This window comes from Marmota flaviventris, chromosome X (genome assembly GCF_047511675.1).
Source record: "Marmota flaviventris isolate mMarFla1 chromosome X, mMarFla1.hap1, whole genome shotgun sequence".
NCBI lineage: Eukaryota > Metazoa > Chordata > Mammalia > Rodentia > Sciuridae > Marmota > Marmota flaviventris.
In genome coordinates this window covers 83,456,249-83,469,221 of record NC_092518.1, presented here as the reverse complement: position 1 = coordinate 83,469,221, position 12,973 = coordinate 83,456,249, and positions in this window count along the sequence as shown.

Genomic DNA, 12,973 nt, shown 5'->3' with positions numbered 1-12,973 from the left:
TCAGAATGTTAATTTTTAATATTTGTTATGTTTTTAGTTCTACCATTTTAATTTTGTTTGTTTGCTATTGATTGCATTTCTACAATGAAAATCTCTTTTTTAAATTATTTTATAAATACTAATTATATCTTTTATAAACATGTTACTGATAGCTTTGATAACTTCATTATATTTTCTAGATTCATTCAATTTTCTGTCATTTTTACTACTGGTTTTTGATCATTAGTTTCTATTTCTGACAAGGTTTTTAAGGCTATTCATGCTGTTTGAAAAATGTTAAGGACTTTCAATGGTGAACTTTAATTTTGCCTCAACAGCACAATTAGACTGCTATGATCTACATGCTGTTGATTTCATTTTTTCTTACATTGAATGTAGAATTGAAAATGCACCAAGGACAAAAACAATGCTGATTATGCTTTATTATGTTTCTTCATGTTTCTGGAATTTCTAGTTCTTTAATTCCTGTTTAGTTCATTGTTCATTAGGTTCATTTCTAGTTCTTTAATTCCTGTTTAGTTCATTGTTCATTAGAAGTTTCTTAAAAGGATATGATTTGTAAATATTTCATTCTATATTGTGGTTTCTTTTTTGCACATTCTTGACAAGATCAATTGAAGCATGAAAGTTTTTAATTTTGATGAAATTCAATTTATCTACTTGTTTCTTTTTGTGTATATTTTTTGTGCATCACATCTAAAAAATCTTTTCCAAATTTAAAGTAAGGAGTAGTTAGCTCTGTTTCTTCTATGAATTTATAGCTCTTCATTTATAGCTTTAATCCATTTTGAGTTATCTTTTGTATAAATTGAGAGGTAAGGGCCTAACTCCTCTCTTTTGCATGTGGCTCTCAAGTTGTCACAAAATTGGATGTTGGAAAGTCTTGTCAAAATGGACACGCTTTTACATTTCTATTAAAAATGAAATTGTGTCTAAACATAATCTCGCCCATAAGTGTTTATATATGCATTTTTATAGAGAAGAGGAGAGATAAAAGATAACCAAATATTTGACATCTAATGAATGAACAAACAAAATGTGGCATAGGTGTCACTGTGGAATATAAAGGAATAAAGTACTGATATATAATATAACAAATTAATTGTGATAACATCATGCTAAGTAAAAGAAATCAGTCACAAAGAACACATATTATATAATTCATTTATGAACTTTCAAGATTGAACAAATAGTCTCTTATTTTTCCAGAGGAATTTTATGATTGCTTTTTCTATTTATATGAGGATTGCCATTGGGATTTTGATTGAAATTAGATTAAATCTGTATATTGCTTTTGGTAGTATGATAATTTTGATAATATTAATTCTGCCTATCCAAGAGCAAGGTAAATCTTTCCATCTTCTAAGGTCTTCTTTGATTTCTCTATTTATGGTTCTGTAGTTTTCATTGTATAAATCTTTCACCACTTTCATTACGTTGATTCTCAGAATAGCTAAAGCAATCCTTAGTGGGAAGAGCAAAGCAGGTGGCATCGCTATACTTAAACTATATTATAGCTAAATTTAAACTATACTACAGAGCAATAGTAATAAAACAGCATGGTATTGGCACCAAAACAGACTGGTAGACCAATGGTACAGAATAGAGGACACAGAGACGAACCTACAAAATTACAATTATCATAAGATATATCATAAGATACATTAGACAAAGGTGTCAAAAACATGCACTGGAGGAAAGATACCATCTTCAAAAAATAATGCTGGGAAAACTGGAAATCCATATGCAACAAAATAAAATTAAACCCATATCTCTCACCATGCACAAAACTTAACTCAAAATGGATCAAAAACCTAGGAATTGAACCAGAGACTCTGTATCTAATAGAATAAAAATTAGGCCCTAATCTTCATCATGTGGGATTAGGCCCCATCTTCCTTAATAAGACTCCTATAGCACAAGAATTAAAACCAAGAATCAATAAATGGGATGGATTCAAATTGAAACGTTTCTTCTCAGAAAAAAATATAATCTGTGAGGTGAAGAGAGAGTCTACATCCTGGAAGTAAATTTTTACCCCTCACACATAAGATAGAGCAATAATCTCTAGAGTATATAAAGAATTCAAAAAGCTAAGCACCATAAAAACAAATAACCCAATCAACAAATGGGCCAAAGTCCTGAAAAGACACTTCTCAGAAAAGGATATACAATCAATCAACAAATATATGAATAAATGTTCATCATCTCTAGTAATCAGATAAATGAAAATCAAAACTACTCTAAGATATCATCTCACTCTTGTCAGAATGTCAGCTATTATGAAGACAAAAAACAATAAGTGTTGGAGAGGATGTGGGAAAAGGTACACTCATACATTGCTGGTGGGACTGCAAATTGGTGCAGCCAATATGGAAAGCAGTATGGAGATTCCTTGGAAATCTGAGATTGGACCCATCATTTGACCCAGAGAACCCTGTCCTCGAACTATACCAAAGGACTTAAAAACAGCATACTACAGGGACACAACCACATCAATGTTTATAGCAGCACAATTCACAATAGATAAACTGTAAAGCCAAACTAGGTGCCCTTAAGTGGATGAATGGATTAAAAAATGTGGCATATATACATAATGGAATTTTACTCAGTAATAAAAGAGAATAAAATCATGGCATTTGCAGGTAAATAGATGGCGTTGAAGAAGATAATGCTAAGTGAAGTTAGCCAATCCCCCCCTCCAAAAAAAAAAAAAAAAACAAATGCCTAATGTTTTCTCTGATATAAGGAGGCTGCCTCATAGTGGGGTAGGGTGAGGGAACATGGGAGGAATAGATGAATTATAGATAGGAAAGAGGGGTGGGAGGCAAAGGGAGAGGGCAGGGGATTAGTAAGGATGGTGGAATGTAGTGGACATCATTATCCCAAGTACATGTATGAAGACACGAATTGGGTTTCAACCTACTATTATACAGAGATATGAAAAATTGTGATATATATGTGTAGTAAGAATTGTAATGCAAAAAAACAAAGTACTTGTTTAAAGACATTAATTGGCATGAACACACTTTACATACAAAGATATGAAAAATTGTGTTCTTTATATGTGATAAGAATTGTAATGCAATCCGCTGTCATGTATTTTTTAAAAAATAAAATCAATTAAATAAAAAAGATTGAACAAATAGTGTAAAAAAGTAGCTTAGTCTTTTCCTAGCATTGGAGAATGGGGGGGATGTGGATAATAAATAAAATGTAGAATGATTTTTTGAAATCATTAAAATATTATCAAAATCACTGTGGTGAAATGGGTGCACATCTGTGTGTATGCCAATAATGATTGACTTATATACATTAAATGAGTTACTTATTTGGTGTATGAATTGTATCTCACTATAGCTTTTTTAAATGTTTTCTTAGTTGTTGATAAACTTTTATTTTATTTATTTATATGTGGTGCTGAGAATATAACCCAATGCATCATACATGCTAGGCAAGTGAGCTACCGCCAAGCCACAGCTCCATCCCCTTTCATTATAGCTTTCATTTTTACAAAATATATGGAGGTTTTATAGCTCTTATCAGTAGAAAGTTTAGACTGATGGCAAGTACTTTATCATACTCTGAAAGAGAAAGCAGACAATTTGTTCTTCTTAAGAGACATCAATAAAAGCCACTAGGAGAAGAATTATTCCAAATGAAAAGTCTGAGATATTAGAGATTGAGATGTTCTCTGTACTAAGAATTTGTTTCCTTATCACTTTTTTAAATTTTAGATCATATATACCTAGATATTCACTAATATGAAAGAATATTTTTACACATAATCACCATTTAATAATAATAATAATAATAATGTTAATTATAGCTGAACATTTTGCTTTTGATTACAGAGTTCAGGTCCTCTTAAAAGAGTTATAGTTTGTGAGAAAAGTAGTGGCAAACCATATGCTATGCACACAGGGCTGAGAGATATCTATTCCCTCCAAGTTCTTGGTCAATAATTGCACATTGGATACTCTGGGGGAGATGATGTGAGGTTTATGAAAGAGCAACTGTGATAAGATTAAGAATGTAACAGGGATTAAAAAGTTCAATTATTCTTTAGTCATTTAGGGCAACCAGAGACAGACTTTGTAGAGTACAGAGACCATCTTTAATCCAGATTAACTCTTAAGCATATGTCATCAGAAAAAGCTAAAATGGAAGGGTCATGGGGACGGTGTTTGTGGCTCAGTGGTAGAATGCTTGCCTAACACCTGTGAAGCATTGGTTTGAATCGTCAGCACCACATAAAAAACTAAACAAATTAGAATATAACACAACAAAATGTAATACAGTATTTATATTTGCAATAATATATGAATCTGTAAGGAATTATGCTAGTTGAGAAAAGCTAATAAAATCACACTTTGCATGACTCTAGTTAGAAGATTTCAAGGATGGTTTTCTACATAGTGAAGCTCTGTGTAAAATGAAAATGCAGGGCACTTTGTGCATAAGTTCTTAGGAAAATCAAAGCATTTTCACAGAGCAAGTATAAGATCCTTCCAAGATCAGGACCATTTCTGACTATATAGGATGTACAAACATGGTACCAGGCTTAAATTGTATTCTCAAAAACTCAAAACAAGCAAGATAGAGAACATAGGATTTCTTGGTAGGAATTAAGTTGGAGTATAGGATAACTAAAAAGGCAAGACAGGAGGAAATTTTGAGTGTGATAAACAATTTCATGTTCAGATTATTGTATTGGTTACGCAAGTCCTCAGATGTGTTAAAGTTCATGTAAATACATACCAAAATGTCAATTTACAGGATGTTAATTTTTTATGATATCTAAAATATGAAAACAATATAAAATAAACCGCTAATCTAAACCTAAAAAATACATCTACTAAATTGATAAAGGAAATCATGAGAGAAAATCTATGTGACCTTTGAGAAGTCAAGGATACGTGGACACGCACAAAATGCATAAAAGCAAAAATTGATATTTTGGGCTTTAGGATTAATTAAACTTTCAGCTCTCTACAAAGCTCTTTCATTTATAATTCAGGATTGATCTTCACAGCTCTTCATATTTTCATTTTCATAATAAAATAAAAATTCAAGCTTTCGGGTAAAAAATAGGGGGAGTGGATGACTAACTTCCATTGTATACTGGCTGCAACACAATTTAATTGAATCAATAGTTGTGTAGATGTTTAAAGAAGAAAAGCACTGATCAGCAGAAGCACAGGAATAATGTTTTTTGTTTTTTTTTTGGTATGGATAATTGCTTTATTTTTTTGTAGAAGTATAAGAGAATTTGGGACAGGGAATAGTGTTGTATGGCACAAGGCATGCCTGTCTACTGAGTGATTAAAGGGAAGACCCCTTTCAGAATTCTAGGAGTAGAAAAGGACAATCTAAAGAACTCCAAACATCACTGACACCAATATGTGAACATTTGACAAAATAAGAGGTTCAAATATAGCACAATAAACCAGAGAGATTCAGGACAACTTTATATTCCACTGGAGATTGTGAATTGGTACCAGGATCGATCTTTATAGAAGAAATTTTGCATGCAGGGAGGTAAGGACAAGGGATCTCCCAACATATTTTCTGTCTTATATTATTTTTATATACTATTTTCAACATCCACAAGATCAGACTCCAACAGTCTCCATCTTTTTATTTATTTTTTTTCTTTTTCCTCTTACTGGAACCATGGGTTTTCAGCCCAAACCTTAGTTCAAAAACAGAATTATCTGCGGCATACTGGCACAGGAAGCTCTGGGCTACAATGAGCTGAGAGGCTGAAGGTTCAACAATACAAGTGAATGGTTTTCCACCAGAATTTTGCAAACACAGCACCCAGACTGACAGTTTCAAAGGTACAGAGTTTGTTAGGAAAATTCTTCTCAGGACTCTTAGAGCCATATTTGCTACCCAGGAGAAAAACTGAGAGAACAAGAGATGAAATCGTGCTTGGAGTACAGCACACACAGTTTGTATTCACAATGACATTGCATAATTTTACAACTGCTTACTGAAGGAAATCTACTGCAGCACTGGCGTTTAATCACCTGCCAGAGATTAAGCATTGAAGTCTCTAAGTTCCATTTTGACACACCATAGAACATCAGGGCACTAGGCGGCAACTATGAAGAATTAGTGTTTAGGAATAACAGAATCATGTCAGCAGACAGTTTGACCTGGGGAAATGTGCAAATGATCCCATCTACTACACCTGCTGTGATTCACTGAGTCTATTACATTCACCCACCCTTGAATCCCCCTCTAGGAGAAGGGAATGGCACCATTCTCAACTGAGAAGACCCAAGATGTCAGGTCCCTCAGACCCAGGAAGACTATCCCCAGAAAGGAAGGGGAAAGTTAGCCCCTGGGACAAGCCTTTCCACTCAGAAAACAAAGCTGCCCTATCAGCCTGAACAGACAACAAGGCTGAAGGTGCTTGAAAGTTTCCAAAAAATAATCTTAAGACCTTCTGGTTGCTAGTAATGCCACAAAAACTCTAGCCACATAAGCTCATGCCAGAGGAAGACAGTGAAGGGCAGCATGGAGAAATGTAAGAAGTTAAGTCTAGGAATGCTTTTGAAGAAAAATCTGATATAGAAAGTTCTAATAATAAACATACTATGGAATGGAACAGTGCAATTTGACCCCATACCAAGAATCACTCTGAGATGATAATGTGGAGGCCTGAATATCTACTATACCTCCTAATTTCAGATATAATTTAAAACAGAAAGTCTCACTAAGAACTCTATCCATCTCAAAATTATTGACAAGAAAAAATTTTTGATTCACTAATGTGAACCTTATATTATACAGGTCTAGCTATATATATATATATATAGATATAGATATAGATATAGATATAGATAGATAGATTTGATAGATTTCCACATTATATTGGAAATTGTGTTTCTTAATTCTTCTGTATGCATTCTTATGGATAATGCTATAATATGTAAATTGAAGATATCCATACTACTATTCTCTATTTTCTCTATATTCTGTTTCCCCTTTTCTCTCTCTACCTGCTGTTACCTCTCTTCTCTACACTCATTCCCTATTTTTTTTTTTTTTTTTGTTATCGGGGATTGAACTCAGGGGCACTTGAACACTGAGGTACATCTCCAGCCCTTTTTTGTATTATATTTAGAGATAGGGTCCCACTGAGTTGCTTAGCACCTCGCTGTCACTGAGGCTGGCTTTGAACTTGTGATCCTCCTGCCTCAGCCTCCTGAGCCACTGGGATTACAGGCATGAGTCACTGCACCTGTCCCCATTCATTTTTTTTAAAGAAAGTCTTTCCTACATAGTTGCTTTATAATAATTGGTTTGGTTTGGTTTCATTTTGATGGGAGATATGGGATTGAACCCAGCTACACTAGGCAATCTATTTAACCATTAATATTGAAGCAGCATCTTACTTTGTCACCAGGAGGTTCCTTGGTTCTGTAATCACACTATTTCAGCACTCAGGACAGGTGGAGTCTCAAGTGGGTGTCTTTACCCTTGTGTTTTCATGAATTTATGTATATTTTTGTATTAAGTGTTTATACCAATTTTGTTTCATTTTTCTCTCCCAACCTTATCTTACAAATCTCACTTTCTCTTTTCTCAAACATCATTTTTCTACTTTTGGCCTCTATCACTTTCCTACTCCTACCATGAGTTATTTTAAGGTTTTGTGGGGTTTATTTTGTGTGTGTGCATGAATGTATGTGACGTTCAGTTCTTGAAATAATGCACCAACAAAAATATGGAAAAATTCAATGGAAAGTATCATTAATGTATTAAGATCATTCAGAAAACCCCAAAGGAAAGTTATACAATCTCAGAAACATATTCAATAATAAAGATGAGAAAATTCAGAATATTCAGAAAATATAGGACACCATAAAAATATCAAATCTAAAAAAAACATTGGCACTAAGAAATAAAAGATCATCTGCAAGACATGTCATTATTAAAATGCCAAATAGAACAAAGATAGAATCTTAAAAGCTGCAAGAGAAAAACAGAAGATCATATATAAAGATAAACAAATTTGGATCACTGATCTTAATGCACAGCAGACTTTAAAAGCCAGGAGGGATTGGAATAATATTTATCAATCTCTGACAGATAATAATTATTATAACCAGTATAACTTTATCCAGGAAAACTATTCTTCAGATTTATAGGTTAAAAATGTGCTTCCACAATAAACACAAATTTAAAAAAAATTATCATGACTACTAAACTGGCACTACAGCAAATACTTAAAGAAATATTTCATATAGAGGAAATACAGTACAAACTAAGGGAGAAAATGAATTTACATACATGGAGGAGTAGCTTAGTAAAGTCAAATAAAAATAACTCATTAGACATAAATGAAAATGATAAAAAATAATAAAATCTCTATAAAATAACAGAATATAAATGGTCTCAAATCTCCAATTAAAAGACATAGACTGACAAGAGTTGATCAAAGTACAGGAGTCAAACAAGTATAGAAGTCAAACTTGATGTTTAAAAAAGGCTCTCCTTACAGGCAAAGGATTCATAAGCTGACAGTAAAATCTTTCAAAAAGATATACTCTGCAAATGAAGACCAAAAACAAGCAGAAGTAGCTTCTCTCAAATCTGAATAAGCAGACTTCAAGCAAAGTTAATCAGAAAAGAAAAGCAAAGTCACTGCTAACTAATAAAGTATTATATCCAGCAAGAATAAACAGTGATTATGAATATGCATCAGGGCACCTACATAAATAAAACAAACACTACTCATAATAAAGTTGAAATTGTACTCCAATACATTAATACTGAGTGACATCATCACACTCTTTCACCAAGAAATAGGCCATCCAAATATAAACTAAATAAATCTCATCAGATTTGAAAATACTATTAATTGAATGGACCTAATAGATATCTAAATAACATTTCATTCACCAAATTCACTTTGTTTTAATTCACTTTCTTTCTCTGATGCATATGAACCATTTTTAAAAATGACCAAATTTTAAGGAACAAAGCAAGTCTTAGCAAATTTTTAAAAAGTCAAGATAATTCCTTTCATATTATCTGATCATAATGAAATTAAATTGGAAATAGATATCAAAATAAAAAACCCAAACTATTTTAACACACTTTGAATAACACATTTTGAGAAATGAGTCAGAGAAGAAATCAGAGGAGAAAAAAATTAGAAGCAAGCGAGAACATAGGTAAAAATGACCAAAATTTCTTGCACATAATAGGGGTATTTCTAATAGAAAAGTTTATAGTATTTTAAGTGTCTATGTAAAAAAAAAAAGAATGATACCAAGGAAACAATCTACTGTAACATCTCAAGGCTTCTTGAAAGCTAAAACAAACTCTTTTGAAAGTCAGTAAAAGGCAGGAAATAGGTAACTTTGGAGCCAAAATTAATGAAAGTTAGAATAAAAAGCAATGCAAGGGATCACTGCAACAAACAGTTTTTTTCTTTGAAAATATAAACAAAACTGTTAAAACTGCATCCAAACCAGCCAAAAGAGAGAGAAATAAACTCAACAAAATTAGAGATTAAAAATATATTAATATAGACATTGCTGAATTCCAGAGGATGATTATCAACTACTTTGTAAATTTATAATCCAATGAAGTGGAAAATCTAGAATATAATGGCAAATTTCTAGACACATGTAACTTATACAATTTAAACCAAGAAGACATACCTCAACATCATAAAGGATGTAAATTACAAACCTAAAGCCAACATCTTCTTGAATGAAAAAATAAGTTGAAAGCATTTATTCTAAAATCAGAAAGAAGACAAAGGTGTTTACTCTCACCAATCCTATTAATATAATTTTTAAACTCCAGCCAAAGCAACAAAGCAAAAAGAAGGAAACTAAATAATAGTAGTGGGAAAAGAAGAAATCAAATTATCTCTGTCAATGACACAATTTTATATTTAGAAGACACAAGATGCTCCAACAAAAAACTTAAGAGCTAATAAACAAATTCAGCAAATTAGTAGGATACAAGACCACCATACAAAAATCAATAACTTTTTAATCCTCTAATAATGAATCCACTGAGATTAAAATAATAAAGAAGGGCTGGGATTGTGGTTCAGCGGTAAGAGTTCTCGCCTAGCTCCTGTTAGGACCTATGTTTGATCCTCAGCACCATATAAAAATAAACAAATAAAATAAAGATATTGTGTCCAAGTACAACTAAAAAATAAAGAAAACATACCCACCAACAATATACTCAAAAATAATAATGGAGTTGGGAATAAATCTAATCAAGGAGGTGTAAGAATTCTACAGTGGAAATTATACAACACTCTAAAAAAATTAAAGAAGAACTTAGAGGATGGGAAGACCTATCATGCTCTTGGATAAATAACTAACATTGTTCAAAATGTCCATACTACAAAAAATAATGTAGATTCAATGCAATCCTTATTAAAATATCAATAATACTAATGATATTATTCATGGAATGATTAAAAAATTCTAGAATTCATATATAAGAATAAAAGACCCAAAATAGCCAAATCAGTACTGATCAATAAGTGATGCTGGTGTCATCACAATACCTGATCTCAAACTATATTAAAAAAAAACTATTACAAAAACAGCATGTTATTGGCATCAAAACAGATATATGGTTGAACAGAACAGAATAAAATAAGACACAGAAACAAATCAACTCAGATATAGTCATCACATACTATAATGATTCAGGCATAGGAATTTTATAGCAGCACAATTCATAATAAGCAACTTATGGAACTAGCATAGGTATTCCTTAGTATACAATTTGATAAATAAAATAGGTTATATACATACAACAGAGTTTTACTCAGCTACAACAAAGAATGGAATTATATAATTTTCTGTTAAATGGTTGGACCTGGAAAACATCAAACTCAAGTGTTGAATATTTTCTATTATATGCAAAAGGTAGAGAGAAGTAAGGAATTAATAAAAAGGAACTCATGAAAGTGATCTCATGAAAATAGAAGGGAGGTCATGACAACAATGCCCCCCCCCCAAAAAAAAAAAAACAGCAGGAAGTAAATTTTTATCAAGTCCCTGCATTTTCTGAGAAATGGTTAAGGCAATAATTTTAAAATGGTAGTGATAGGTAAAGGCATGTTTTAATTTTTAGGGTAAACACTAAATGGTTCATAGAAAACTGTATGTTTAAAGAGGCGATGCTGTGTTGCACCTCCAAAATCCCATTCCTTCAGGACTAAAACAATAATTTCCACAGCTAATGAGATTGTTAGTTGCTGATAGTTGTGGGAATTGTTTTTACCTGAAAAGTTACTACATCCAAATGCCCTTTTCTAACACTGTCTGCATCTAATGATGGTAAAATGAGGGGATATATAGGCCCAAATCTCTCTGCTGTAATGTGAGATAAGTCTGTATGGCCATCCTCAACTTCAAATCTCCTTGTGGAATTATCTGAAGGTTTTTGCCACTATTAAACTTCTCTCATTACCCAATAAATCCTTCAGTTCTTCTCAAGGTTGTTGATCATCAGAATTATATCTCAATAAAATTTCTGGGTGCAAATTTTCTGTCAGTCTTTCTTAGAGAATCTAATCTATGACAGTTTATCCCAGGAGTGGTTTGAGGAAGTAACCAGAAGCTAGACATTGGTAGCTGGATCATTCACTTGCCAGCCATAAATGAGAGCCCCATCACTAGTATTTTAAGAAACATGAGTAGGTGCTAGAATGTGGTAGTGATGCAATTGCTAACTTTACTCTTAAACAAATTCACTGGCATGTTGAGTTGTAAAAAGAGTAGTTAATTATATGTCTTATAGTGACTATTGTTGGGGAAATTGATGTTTGAACAAAAACAATAAAAGGCATATTATGTTTGTGGCTAAGTGTGAAGGCTCCAGGACCTCCTTTGGTGCATGTAATGAACATTTTATGTCTTATAGCCATAAGAAAGATAAAAGCCAGAATCAGCCTGAGTAATTATTTATAATTATAATAGCAGAACTCTAGGGGAGGTTAAATTATCAAAAATCATACCAAACCTATTATGCTCAAATTAGAAACCTGATTGGTAAGATTTGGACTGAGTTTTTGAATTAGAGCATCAAGATTGATGTACTACAAAGTCTGCAATCTACGAACTTTCACTGAAACCTATGAATCAGCTGAATTTTCCAACTCTTTCTTCCTTGTTAAAGAATGATTTTTTTTGCCTTAACATGAGTGATTCCTCTACTCTGCATGATGATACATGCATCCCAACAGGACCTCCCTCATCTCTCATGAGGTCCTTGGCTCAAGATTGCTCTAAAATGTGGAAAGTTATTCAATATGAGAGACCTCTACTTAGATGTAAGACAAAAACAGCTTTGTAAGGACTCTAGAAGACATGGTTAAATGTACTGCTTAGTTGGATTTTATAAACTGGGTCAAAGAAGGGCCCATTGTAGATAATGTGGAAATGCCAGACCTGTAATGAAAATATTGGAATAATGGATTTAATGGTTCAGAAGAGAGGGCATACTAAAATAGATACACTGTGCAAGATTGGACATTACACAATATAACTATTTTCCTTAAGAATATAACAGGGATCCTTCATCTACCAATGGAAAAAAAAAGGTTGTGCTGCAAAATAGGGCACGAATATAATGAAAAAGATCAATGATACACATATGCTGTAGGAAAAAAGTTGAAGGTAGGTAATGCTGCTATAGAACTAAGGTTTATTTATAACAGTAAATAGCGACAAAATATCCTCAAATAATAGCATATGGGTAATAGTTATAAACTATCATAAGAAAGGTAGGAAGAAATATCATAATGAGTGGCAAAGTTAAAGTGGAAGTCAGATAGTCCTGATTCTTCAAAGAAAATATGTCAATAATTAAGAGAATATGGTGTTGATAATAACAAGGTGGATAGGCAGTAAGAAATAATATTGCTCAATTTATTTAAACAAAAGAAATCAAGGATATATGGTCTAAAGTC